The following is a 12349-nucleotide window of genomic DNA, read 5'->3' on the forward strand; positions in this document are numbered from 1 at the left end:
GTTTTGGATATCTCCACCGGGTTCTCTGGGGGTCTCAGAAGAACCCTTCCAGTTTGAAGGATAGGGTAAATTATTTTGACTTTTAAAGTTATGCAGGAAAGACACCACACAAGGTCATTTCCTGGGAAAAGAACAAATATGACAGGAAGTGCTAACCCATGGAGAAATATCACTGCTATCACATCACATCATGAGAGGACAGAGGACATGCTTCGTGCAGGACCCAGGCCCAAAGATCCTTATGACATCCATATATATATATATATATATATATATATAGAGAGAGAGAGAGAGAGAGAGAGAGAGAGAGAGAATATATATAATAGTGTATAGCAGGGAAGCCATCTTGGAAATCTTGCATTCTATTTTTTTTTTTGTTTTTTTTTTTTTTGTTTTTTGAGACAGGGTTTTTTTTTTTTTTTGTTTTTGTTTTTGTTTTTGTTTTTTTGAGACAGGGTTTCTCTGTGTAGCCCTGGCTGTCCTGGAACTCACTCTGTAGACCAGGCTGGCCTCGAACTCAGAAATCCCCCTGCCTCTGCCTCCCAAGTGCTGGGATTAAAGGTGTGCACCAGCACTGTCCAGCACTGTCCAGCACATTCTGATAATCTTAATTTTAGAAAAGAATTCACTGGTGCTGGCTATGATGGTGCAGACTGGAAGTCCCAGTACTCACGAGATTGAGGCAGGATGGAACATTTGAGGCATTTGAGGAGGCTACAGAATGAGATCCTGTCTCCAAAAAAAAAAAAAAAAAAAAAGGAAAAAAGAAAAGCATAAAAACATGAAGGAAGAAAAGAAAGAAAAGGAGGAAAGGGAAGGATTGGTTCTGCCTAATTTTGTTTTTTTCCCCCCTAGGATAAAGTCTGTCCCTAGGAATTTGCACCTCTGCCTGCCTCCCTAGGGCACAGCATAGGTGGGATCAGTTGGAAAGTCCCATGGTCAAGGCCTACACAGCCTCCCAGACTTGTATTTCCACTGGCATTAGTTATACTCATTCAGGCCTAGGTCTGAATGGCTACCAAAGATTACGGGCAGGTTATTCTGAGAAGGAGGTGGAGAAGGAGCCTCTATCTTCCCTTAAAGATTATGACTCTGAGTTTGAAGACAGTAACCTCAGGGTTTTTTAAAATGCAAACTTTAACTTCCCTTATATCTTGCTGCCTTCTTTCTAGTGCCCTTTAGCTTCACATGATTCCAACTGCACTCTCTCAATACTCCCAATTCAGTTATAAAGAACACCAAGAAAGCAGATCTCATTCATGTGAATTTCTCTTACGGATCTGCAAGCATAGTTGTTGTAGAGAGTCCCTTCAAAGTCGGCAGTTCTGTCATTGTATCCCGTGCTCCCCTTCTCTGACCATTCATTCTTGGTAATGAACTAAGTGTGAGGGAATACAGAAACACAAAGGGAGTCTGTCCTCTATAGGATGATAGCTACATGCACATGTTACGAATCATACGTGTGTTTGATAGATAGCACAGAGCACCAGAAGTGGTATTTCCCACATCATGATTTTTTCCTTGTATTTTTAAACAATATTTTCTATCTGTATTGCAATGTACTATAATAGTTTTATGATTAAAACCAGCTAATTTAGCCTGCATGTTGTTGTCTCAATTAAATTTTGGGCAAAATACCCTGTTAATATTATGGCACATAAATCTAAGAGGTCCGCTTTCCCAAGTTAGTCTTCATCCATTTCCACTCCAAATACTCCCACCCAGGGGAACAAGAGAACCCAAAGATTGTAACTGTTTCTAGTACATGTTATTTTCCTTTCCACCGTATCCCTACGCCTATGCTGTATCTTTCAAGTTCCCATGGCTATGGCTTATTAGCCTGTAGCCAGAACAGTGAGCCTTGTTTACAAGGCTTCCTAGTAGAATTAATATGATCTAGGGCAAGGTAGTACCTGAAGGCTATAGGCCTCTTCTGCCTTAAATGAGATCTGTGACCTCACCTCACCTCTCCCAGCCATTTTCTTATCTGCGGACTGGACTGATAGGATTAGATTTAACACAGTTGCAGTCTCTTCAAACTCCGGAGATTGCAGGGGTTTGTAAAAATTCCTAGAGGCCAGGGTGGGCTGTAGAATGCCACGCCTGTAGTACCTGAAGTCACAGAGCTAGGGAGGAAGAGAAAAGGAGATTATGGGGTGTGTGAGACTCTGTCTCAAACCGAAATGGAGAAGGGGGAACACTAGAGTAAGATTTGCTCTCTCAGAACAGTGCCTCATCCGCTTGTGTCACCTTACAGTGAAGGTTCGGGAACTTTAAAGCCAGTACTTAACGAGAACGCTTTTTTCCCCTCAAAATTATTTCTAAAAACAGGGCCTAGGCTAGCCTCCAACTCTAGATTTTCCTGCCGCCACCTCCCAAAAGCTAAAGTTAGCATGCCATTTTTTCCTAATTCATAATCTCACCTCTACCCCCTTCTTACACTGCTCTGTACGAAGTGGCCTAGAAGCTTAGAATCTGTTCTTTTTCCTTAGGTAAACCCCGGTAAGGTGTTTCCAGGCTAACGCTGCCGATTCTTGGGCCCCTCTTCTGGAGACATATTTAGACTGAGCCCAAAGCAGGGCTTCCCCCATCTTGTTGGGTGGGGCTAAACACCTGGCACTTAGTTTAAAACACAGATGGCCAAGTATGGTCCCAGCTCTAGGCCCGAAGTTCAGCCTAAAGTCACATGCTGTAGATACAGGTTTCTGCCGATTCTGGCTTTTCTCGGTCTTTTCCTGCTGAGAGGCGTGGACCTTGCCTGGACAAAGTTGCCAGGCTCCCGGCGGGAAGGAAAAAGAACAGATGGCCCGCTGGGGGTAGAGGATCACGTGTCAGACCTCACATTGGGATGGATCCTCACCTCGCCCTTAGCTCAGCAGCTTTAGCGATCTCACCCAAAGCACATAAAGGGCCTACTGGGGAAAGCTGTGTTCGTTTTGCTGAAAGGTGATGGGGTTCAGGAAGAATAGAGACAGGAATGAAGGGGTGGGCTCTTCACTAGAGCGACGTCCCTGGATTTGAAACAATCCGATAAAGCTGGATCTGGCGGACCGATTGTAGCCAGGTTGAGTTAACACCCAGTGTCTGGAGGGGGCGGGGAGCTCCGGCGCGAAAACTTCCACGATGCCCTACTTTACTTTTGCTCCACTAAGCAGCCTACCGCAAAACCCCAGGCCTCTCCATTGCGGAGCGGAAAGGCCATCCGTTCATGCATATGCAGGAGGATAAGTTTAGCCGGCAGCCCCCTGAGCTCAGAGCAGCCCCGCTTGGCGCTCGGGGCGGGTGCTCGGCTCCGGCCGCAGAGTGGCGGGCGGTTCAGCCACTTGCGCGCCGAGCGTCTGGGCCTGGCATCGCCCTTTTAAAAAGTCTTCCGCAGGCGGCCGCCGCCGCAGCAGCCGGAGGAGGCAGGTTCATTTGAGGACAGTCCCAGTTCTCAGAAATCCCTTCCCTGCTGGAACATCAAGCTCTCTTTGCTGCAGTTGAACAAACTGCCCTAGATTGGGGGACGAGGAACCCGCCCCAAACTCGTGCAAGGAGCTCCGGGCGCCCGCGCCCACGTGAGCTAACCTTGACATTAGCCCCCCCACACCTAAGGTGGAGGTGGAGCCACGAGGGAAGGTGGCTGGCCCCTGGGGCGCTAGCCACTGGGCTCGCACGCTCCACGTGAGCGCGCCTCCCTGTTTCGTAACTCTAGCGAGGTTTCTTTTCTTTTTTCTTTTTTTTTTTTAATCCCTGAGGTACCATGGGTGTGAGGTGTGCTGAGAAGGCAGGCTACTTTCCACCCCCACATCCCTCCTCGAAGATCAGGAAAACCTGCCCTGCGGTCCCTCTGGGAAGACTGCAGAGTAGGGTGTCGCGATGACATCAGCTTCTAAACATAGTCCATACCGCACCCCAACTTCAGGCCCTGCGTGCAAGGCGCGGGGATGGGGGAGGAAAAAAGAGGTGGGGTGGCTGGTGTTGCTGTCCCTGGGCGGGGCGGGCTGGCCGGCCAGGCTGTGCGGGTGGAGATGACTTTGCAGGAATCGTGCTCTCCACGACTGCAGCCACATCTTTCCTACGATGACCCAGCCACCCGGCTTAAAAAGAAAAAAAAAAAATTAATGTCGTTCCTTGCCCTCCCCTACCCCACAAGAGCTATGCACACACTCAAGCAGTATTTCGACCCGGTGTCCCTTTCATTTATAAGCAAGCCTATGCATCCCCAGCCCGAGCACCAGGGTTCGGTCCGGTGCTGGCGCCCCCCGAGTATGGTTCTGCCTCGAGGCTAAGGCTGCCCTGGGGTCGGCGCGGCCCTCTGGGTGAGTCAGAAGGGCTGTGTTTCCTGTGGTTGTTGTGGAACAGTTTGTCCTTTTTACCCCCCTCCCACCCGTCTCCACCCCCTTGGTAAATATAGCGCTCACGTTTCATCATCTCTTTGTCCAACGAGCGCCAGACACCCCGGCCCGCGGCCCACGCCGCCTCCCTCCTCCTCCAGGCTCTCGGTTACCTCGCATAACCCCGCGCACTGGCGGCAGCAGCAGCCGCCCCTCAGCCCCGGCGCCGTTCCCCGGTGCTTCCCACTGCAGGACACTCCCGCCCTCTGTCATCCCCTCCCCCTGCTTCCAAGTCCCCTTAAGCCCCTAGTCCCACCCATTCTCCCCGATGTCCCCCTAGATGTTTGGAGATAGTCACTCCCAGATTTTCCCAGTTCCCGGAGACACCCCACGCTCTGGCCCGTTGCTGGGTCCTCCACCCCCTCTCGTCGCAAGTCCCAAGTCTGATGCCATGTGCCCCTCCCGAGCGATCGCAGGTGACAGGCGGCTGAGACAGTTCTGATTCAGCGACAGTTGCTTGTACTTAGGGGTGGGTGCCTGGCGAGCAATCTCCTTCCCACCTCCTGCCACCCCTACCCCAGTAGGGACGTGGGCTGCAGGGTCGGGAAGACGAGGTGAGTGGATGACAGGCCAAAAAAAAAAAAAAAAAGTGTATGCTTGTTCTTCACTCTCCCTCCCACTCCCTGTTTCATTTCCACACATACAGCCACCCACCGGGACCGGAGGCGGCTGGTGTTCTCTGAACACCGGGAACTGGCTCTCTCCGTGGTCTCCTGTTTACTTCCCTCTTCTTCCCTCTCCCTCCCTTCGCCCATCACCCGGGACTGCCTCCCTTCTGCCTACAGCAGCTGGGAAACCTGCCGCAAAACACTGCAGTCATGGGACTTTTCTTGCGTCCATGTGCCTCCTCCAGTTTGCCCTGTTCTACCCTGCCCTGCCCTGCCCTGCCCTGTGACCGCTTGGGGCGCGTCTTCGTCCTGGAAGGGAAGGCTCTTAAGGCTCCTAATCCGGCAGTGCGTCAGCTCTCTCCTTCTCTCGTCTCCTCTACCCTTCCCCCCACCCCAAACCTTCCTGCAAAGGCTGGGCCTGGCAGCCTTTTTGGCTGGAATACTAGGCCACCCCCATGAGCGGCCACCTGTCTGGGGAGAGGTGGCGAGACAGCTGACAGGTCCTAAGAACTCTGTACCCAGGAGGCAAGACAGCTAGTTTCTTTGCCACCCCAGACTGTCGTTTGTGCCCTGTTTGTGCCAGCTGCCCCAAATTTTCCTAGTGCTCCCCCACCCCCGAAATCCATTCCCAGGGACACACCTCGAGAGAGGCAAACCCTTCTCTTTTTAAGCTTGCCACCCTGCAGGGAAGAATTCAGCTTTTCCTTACAGTTAAGCTGAATGGACAAAGGGCCCCAAGGAAGACAAGAGGTTCCGGCTCTGTTTGCCGCCTGTCTGAGGTTCACCCCCATTTTAAAAACCACCTCTTCACCACCCTCTGCTCACTGCCATGGTTACCACCGCCCTGTCCTTGAGCGGCACTGGTTGTTCAAAGGCAGAAACAACAAGGGCATTTTAAGTGTCCTTTTAAATATCCAAAACACTGTTGGCATTTGGGAAACAGAGAAAGGGAAATAAAAGGTCTGGTTGTTTCTCGTTTCCTTCCCAGTCCAGGACCCTGAATAAATCCTTTACCCTGGGTGGCCTCTTAGCCCCCCAAGGAGAGGACGAAGTTTATGAGGCCTCGGGAGTGGAATTTAGCACCTGTTAGCATTAGTGTTCGCTGTGAGTAGCCTCTTCCTTTCCCTCCCTCTGCTGCTTTAGACCTTGCCCCCAGGCTAAGCTAGCTCCACCCGGCGATTTATGAAAGTCTTCTGACTTTGGCTCACCTTCACGCTCTGAGAGTCCCCCACACTTGACTTGCAGCCTTCCCTCCCAGCTGTTAGTGGGGTTAGCATTCAGGTAGGCAAATGGCCCATCTGAGATTCCCAACCCTGAAACACTCCATTGTTATTTGGGTACCCTAGACCTTTGCAACACCAGAAACTACCTCCATTTCTGAACTCTTCGCCTTGCACCCTACTTCCCAGCCCTACTGGATGGTTTTGTGTGTCAACTTGACACAGGCTGGAGTTTATCACAGAGAAAGGAACCTCCCTTGAGGAAATGCCTCCATGAGATCCAGCTGTAAGGCATTTTCTCCATTAGTGATCAGAGTGGGGGGGGGGGGGGTTAGCCCCTTGTGGGTGGTGCCATTCCTGGACTGGTAGTCTTGGGTTCTATAAGAGAGCAAGCTAAGAAAGCAGGGGGAAGCAAGCCAGTAAGTAACATTCCTCTATGGCCTCTGCATAAGCCCCTGCTTCCTGACCTACTTGAGTTCCTGTCCTGACTTCCTTTGGTGATGAACAGCAATGTGGAAGTGTAAGCTGAATAAACCTTTTCCGCCCCAACTGGCTTCTTGGTCATGATGTTTTGTGCAGGAATAGAAACCCTGACTAAGACACCAACCAACACTTCTTTCAGAATAATTCTTGAACTGGGTTGTGGCCTCCAATTTCCTTTTTCAATGTTCAATCTTGTCCTTACGTCCCTCCTACCTAGCTGTGACATCATAGTCTCTATGCATGCACCCCTCACCTGGTTCCTGGAACTTCCTGGCAAGACGCAGTTTCTCTCCGACCTGCCATGCTGGACTAAAATATCGAGGCCAACTGTTGCCACTCTAAATTTATGATCATGAGTCTCTAGTGGGCTCACAACACTGTCCCTTTGCATATCCCCAGGGACTTTCCTTTCCCACACTCTGAAATAACTAGATTGCACCTTCTGTCCTCAGACACCCTCCTGGTTCCAAACACACTCTGAGCCAAAACCCCTGCTGTTTATTTCACTGAGAAAAGAAAGGCAATTTGACAAAACACCTCACCTTCCACCTACTGCCCCGTCATGCTGTCTTTCTGTTCAGGTGCTGCCCAGACTTCTGTCCCTTGGAGACCCATTTGCATTTCACACAGGGCACCAGGATGCCTCCCCAGGGTGCCTCCCCATTGTCTATTGCAATGGGTAGGATATTGTTTGATCCCAAGGTTTCTTGTATTGAAGTTTAATCCCCATTGTGAGATGGTAGAATATGCCAAGATCGATAAATTGGTCACGCATGAGAATATCATTTAATCTGGGAGTTCGAGGTTCATGTCCCTTTTCAGGGCTTTCCTTATGCTTTGTGCTTGCTGAGGGAGCCAGAGGACAATAGGCTGATCCCTAGAAGCCACGCTTGTCTACCTACAGGTTCCCTACTACTAAGACCCCGACAACAAACCAAGGCAGGCTTCTGCCTGAGTTCACTCTAAATACACCAAAGAAGTGTATTGGGCTTCCTTATAAAGCAGAAGTCAGTAGATTCTTACAGGGGCTTTGGAGCTCCTCCCTCTCCAACAGGTCACACCAGAAAAACCTTTACCCAGCAAGGATGGGAGCCATGTAGATTAAGCTCCCTCTTTATGTTTTTCTCAGCCTCTCTACTCTAGCCCATCCCTGAGATCACATGCTATTTAGGAAGAGTTGCATACAAGAGATAGTAGAGAGTGCTGGACACTCATGTGAGGGTCTCCCAACCCTTCCTACCTCTCTACATGAGAAGGTAAACACTCAATACAACTGGCATAATCTTTTGGCAAGGGGGTAGGTATAGCTGAACTCCCCAAAGAGCAGTTGTTTGGCCCAGAGGACAGTCCTTGGCAGATTCTAGTACCCTTGTCTCTTGCCAAGTGAAGCTCTATGCCTTCAATACTAGCACTGCCTTCCTAGGACTTGTATCACTAGAACCACCAAAACATGCCTTTCTTTTTAAAGCAGTCTGCTTTATTTTGTTATAGTGATTGTGATGGTTTGAATAGGAATGGCATCCATAAATTAATGAGTTTGAATGCTTGGCCTATACGAGTGAGTGGCACTGTTAAGAGGTGTGGTCCTCTCTCACCACCACCTCTTCTCTGTCTTCCCTAGACTTGAACCCTCTAGAGAACCGGAATCAGTGCAGTCAGTGCATGGTGGCGGGGGGGTGGGGGCATCTCTGGGATGAGATAGAAACCTAGGACAATGGAAACTCCCAGGAATCTATGAGGGTGACACTAGATAACACTCCTAGGAATGGAGAATATGGAACCTGAAATGACTCCCTCCTATACAGGCTTCCAATGGAGGCAGAAGTGGGAGGAGTGAGTACACCAATCCAGCCACAGAATTTGTCCTGCCTACAAGATGTGCAGGGATAAAGATGCAGAAATTGAGGGAATGGCCAACCAATGGCTGGTCAAGCTTGAGACTCATGCCATGAAAGAGAGCCCATCCCTGATACTATTAATAGTACTCTGCTGTACTTGCCGACAGGAGCGTAGCATAGCCATCATCAGAGAGGCTTCACCCAGCAACTGATGCAAACGGATGCAAAGGACAACAGCCAAACATTAGGTGGAGCTCAGGGAATCTCACGGAAGAGGAGGAAGAAGGATTGAAGGAGCCAGAGAGGTTATGAACATCACAAGAAAACCTGAAGACTCAACTCACCTGGGCCCACAGGGGCTCACAGAGACTGAACCACCAACCAGAGAGCATGCACAGGACAGACCTATGCCCCCTACACATAGGTAACAGACATGCAGCTTGGTCTTCATGTAGATCCCCTTGACAGCAGGAACAGGAGCTGTCTCTGACTCAGCCGTCTGCCTTCGGGTACTTTTCCCCTAACTACCTTGTCTAGCCTCAATAGGAGAAGATGCACCTGGTCCTACTGCAACTTGATATGCCAAGGAAGGTTAAAATCCATGGGAGGCTTCCCTTTCTCTGAAGAGAAGAGGAGAGTATGGGGAGGGGAGAGGAGAGTGGGGGTCTGGAAGGAGAAAAGGGAAAGGAAGTTTAGATCAGATATAAAGTAAAATAATTAATGAAAAGAAAAAAAGAGGCGTGGCCCTGTTGGAGTGGGTGTGGCCCTGTTTGGTGTAGGTGTGGCCCTATTGGAGGAACTGTGTCACCAGGAGGCAGGCTTTGAGGTCTCATTTACTCAAGTTCTGCCCAGTAACTCCTTCTGCTCCTGCAGATTAAGGTGAAGAACTCCTTCTGCAGGACCATGTTCTGCTGACGTGCCACCACATTTCCTACAATGATAATAATGGACTAAACCTCTGAAACTGTAAGCCAGCCTCAATGAAATGTTTTCCTTCATAAGAGTTGCTTTGGGTCGGGCGGTGGTGGCGCATGCCTTTAATCCCAGCCCTTGGGAGGCAGAGACAGGCGGATTTCTGAATTCGAGGCCAGCCTGCTCTACAGAGTAAGTTCCAGGACAGCCAGGGCTACACAGAGAAACCCTGTCTCAAAAAACCAAAAAAAAAAAAAAAAAAAAAAAAAGGTTGCTTTGGTCCTGGTGTCTCTTCACAGCAATAGAAACTAAGACAATAATGAAAATCAGGTGAATAAAACAGTTTTAACATTTGCATTATTATTATGTGTATGAATGCTGTGTAAAGATAACTGTGGGTTTGTGAGAGCCACATGTGTGTGTGTGTGTTTGATGATTTTCCTGAGTAGGCTTTATAGGCAAGGACTTATTAATAACTGCTGAACTTAGCCCCACCGCATGCTCATCATCAGAATAATTCACTTTAGTGCAGAAATGTATTCACTTGTTATGCAGTACCTTCATAAAACACACAGACTCTTAAAGCCAATAGAAAGTCTATTTGTGCCGGGCAGTGGTAATGCATGCCTTCAATCCCAGCACTTGGGAGGCAGAGGCAGGTGGGTTTTTGAGGCCAGCCTGGTCTACAGAATGAGTTCCAGGACAGCCAGGGCTATACAGAGAAACCCTGTCTTGAAAAACAAAAACAAAACAAACAAGCAAACAAAAGTCTATTTGCCTACACGGGGAACTTTCCCATATTATGTAGCTGCTAGCTACTGTCCTTGGATTCTATGCCTAACAATCAAATCCTGGCTGACACACTTCAATTACTCAGAAGAGTTAGCAGTAAGCAGAGCTATAGAAGCCAAAAGGCAAGGTTAGAACACACACGGACATTTCCAGAACCATGAACTGTGATGGATTAGGTCTTTATTCTTGTTTGTTTGGTTTTTGGGGGAGAGAGGGGTGGTGCAGGGGGAGGCGTTGTGGTCTACGTGCTGGGCTCTTAAGTCAAAATGGCGCCTTGGTGCCTCTAACATAGAATCAGTTGTGCTAAGGTGTGGAGGTTTGCTACATGCTCTCCTGTCTCCCTATACATGTGTATACATGTGTATGAGCATGATCTTGTATTCTCTGTAATCTTCGCTTATTGCTTTTTCCTGGCTGCACACACTCCTGCTCACACCCTGGGTTGGTGGCACTCACAGTCTGCACACACTGCTGCACACACCCTGGGTTGGTGGCACTCACAGTCTGCACACACTGCTGCACACACCCTGGGTTGGTGGCACTCACAATCTGCACCCTAGGTTGGTGGCAATCACAGTCTGCATGCACCTCCTATGCCCTCCCCATCTGACACTAGTCACACTTTCACCCCTATCTCTACACCAGAACTACTCTTGTCAAGGGCATAAATGACTCTCACCCTGAGAAATCTCTAGATGTTATTTCTATCCATTCACCCCCTCACAGCGGAAAAAAAAAAAGACAAGCATCAGGCAGTGAAGAATCACGAAGAGAACAGATCCTGATACCCTAGAAGCCAAGGCAAGGAGAGGCCAGTTCCTCAGTTGTCCCTCCAATGCCTCCATCGTCCCTCTCTTTAAAAAGATTTATTCATAAGAAACTGGAGAGATGGTTCTGCAGTTAAGATCGCTTTCTGCTCTTCCAGAGGACCCTTGATTCCCAGCGCCACATGACAGCTCACAACTGCCTGTAAATCCAGTTTCAGGGGATCTGACACTTTCTGGCCTCTGGGGCCATGAATGTGGTACAACAGACAGACATAAGTGCAGTAAGACAGCCACACACAAAAAACAAAATTGAAACAAACCCACAAAAAGGCCAGCCATGACTTTATTCCTAGCACTAGAGATAGAAACAGGTGGCTTTCTCTGAGTTCAAGGCCAGCTTCTTGTAGGTAGCAAGTTACAGGCCAGCCAGGGCTATATGGTGAGATCTTGTGTCATAAAAAAGGAAGAAAGAAAGGGGGAGGGGAGGAAGGAAGGAATGGATGGAGGGAGGAAGAAAGGAAGGAAAGAAGGAAGGGAGGTGGGGGAAGGAAGGAAGGAAGGAAGGAAGGAAGGAAGGAAGGAAGGAAGGAAGGAAGAAGGGAGGGAGGGAGGGAGGGAGGGAGGAAGGAAGAAAGGGAGGAAGGAAATAAGTATTGTATGAACATGACACTGTCTATAGAGGTAAGAGGACAAATTTTGGTAGTTCATTCCCTTCTTCAACTTTGTGCGTTCCAGGAATAAAACTTAGTTTGTCAGGCTTGTGTGGTAAATGCTTTTTACCTGCTTAGTTATTTCTTCAGCCCTCTTCTAACTCTCTCAGAGCTGAGTGAGCCTGGAGCTCTGCCTCCATCTTCCCCATTCCATTGGTGAGTTGATAAGCCCTAGAGACTTCACACCTTCTGTTTGTTGTCTCCCTGTATTGTTTGATAGCTTGGGTCAAAGCTGATGTGATAGATGCTGATTTAGAGACAGGACCTCACTGTGTAGCTTTGGCTGCTGAAGAATTCACAGTAACCTTACTGTCTCCACCTCTGGCCTGCTGGGGTTACATGTGTGCATCATTATCCCTGTCTTTATGTCCCATAGAAACTTCTACGAGTCAAGTTCCCCTGATGTCTTCACAACCCAGCCTTTCCCAGGACCTCAACTGCAGCCACCTTTGTCTCTCGCCACACTGAGCTTCCAGTGGGTCTCCTTGCCTTCACCTGACCCTGGTTTCTCTTCTCACACAACTCCTAGAGATTCCTTAATACACCAGGTCACAGGGCTTCTCTTGGTAAAACCTTGCATGTCCCACAGAGCACCTGCTACAATCTGCGCGATGGGAACAAACCCCTACAGGGGAGTGCCTGG

The sequence above is a fragment of the Mus caroli genome, unplaced genomic scaffold (genome assembly GCF_978045245.1).
Source record: "Mus caroli unplaced genomic scaffold, Mus_caroli_1 scaffold_20, whole genome shotgun sequence".
In the NCBI taxonomy this organism is placed as follows: Eukaryota; Metazoa; Chordata; class Mammalia; order Rodentia; family Muridae; genus Mus; species Mus caroli.